The following is a 1,790-nucleotide window of genomic DNA, read 5'->3' on the forward strand; positions in this document are numbered from 1 at the left end:
GTCCATTTTAGCAGTCACCATTTCCATCCATCTGGTTGAAGATCTTCCTTTTCTTCACTGACCCAATCATCATGTTCTTCTCCAAGGAGCAGCACCTCCTAGTAACATGTCCGAAGTATATAAGGCACTCTGGCTGCACCCTCTCTAAGACATATCTATTAGTTTTCTTGGTCATCCATGGCATGTTCGATGCTCTTCTCCAACACCACAGCTCAAAGGCATCAATTCTTTTTCTGTCATCCTTTTATTCATTGCCCAGGTCTCAGATGCCTAGCTAGTCATTGGAAAGATTATGGCCAGAACCAGATGCACCTTAGTCTTCAAACTGACATCAGTACTCCTCAATAATTTAGAAAGGTCCCTAACTGCAGATTTTTCTGGTGCAATGCATCTCATTTCCATACTGCTTGTACCAAGGGTGTTAATTGTGGATCCAAGCAAGATGAAGCTGTTGACAGTTTCAATCTCCTTTCCATGTACTGTGACACTGCCTATTGGTCCAGTGGTAAGAATCTTCATTTTCCAGACATTGAGATGCCCTTTATTAGGTACATGTTAGTCTTCAAAATGACATAATTACTCCTTGGTAATTTGGAGAGGTCCCTGATAGCGGACATGCCCAATGCAGTATATCTCCTGATCTCCTGATTACTGATACTAAAGGTGTTGATTGTGGATCCACGTAAGATGAAATCATAGACAGTTCCAACCTTTTCTCCATCTATCATGAGTAATAAGGATTTTTGCCATCCTAATGTTGAGATGCTATCTATATTGAAAGTTGCAGAATTAGATCCACTGCAGTATTTCGTACTCTATTCAGTTTCAGCAAGCAACGTGGTGTCATCTGCATGATGCAGGTTGTTGATAAGTCTTCCTCCAATTGTGATGCCATATTCTTCTTCATATATTCCAGATTCTCAAGAGATTTTCTCAATGAACAGATTGAATAGATATGGAGAAAGCATACAACCCTGATGCATATCTTTCCTGATTTTAAACCATGCAGTGTTCCCTTGCTCTGTTCATACAATTTTTTGGTCTAGGGTCCTGGCTGGAACAGAGAATACTTGAAAAAATGTCCATTTGTAATTTATTGCCTGTGTGAAGGCATTTGACAGGTAGATCATCACAAACTATTGTTAACCTAGAGTTTTTGTTCTTGTTTTATGTGCTGTTGAGTCGCTTGTGACTCATAGTGACCCTATATACAATAGTTCGGAAACCTACTCTATCTTGTGCCAAACTTATTGTCTCTGACATGCCTACCTTCATTACTCCAGGCACTGAGTCAATCCATCTCATCGAGGATCTTCCTCTCTTGCACTATCCCTCCACACTTCAAAGCATGGTATTGCTCTCCAAGGACTCGTCCCTCCTTGCAACATGCACAAAGTATGTCAGATGAAACTTCAGAATCCTTGCCTCCAAGGAGCAGCCTGGTCTCACCCTCTCCAGGATGAACCTGTTTGTTCTCCTAGCAGTCCATGGTGTATTTAAAACTCTTATCCAGCATCACAACTCAAAGGAATCAATTCTCTATCATCCCTAGTCATTATTCAGCTTTCTGATACATAGCAAGTAATTTCAAAGACCGTGGCCTGTATCAGGCTCCAGACTGATGTTGTTGCTCTTCAGTACTCTGGAGAGGTCCTTCATAACATACTTTCCCAAGGCAGTTCATCTTTTGATTTCCTGGCTGATGGTACCAAGAGTGTTGATTATTATTTTTTTTAATTATTAAATTTTATTAGTTTTAATGAACATTTACAGAGATTTTGGGTTTTCAT

Source organism: Elephantulus edwardii, unplaced genomic scaffold (assembly GCF_000299155.1).
Source record: "Elephantulus edwardii isolate Elephantulus edwardi_28Jun2011 unplaced genomic scaffold, EleEdw1.0 scaffold00085, whole genome shotgun sequence".
Taxonomy (NCBI): domain Eukaryota; kingdom Metazoa; phylum Chordata; class Mammalia; order Macroscelidea; family Macroscelididae; genus Elephantulus; species Elephantulus edwardii.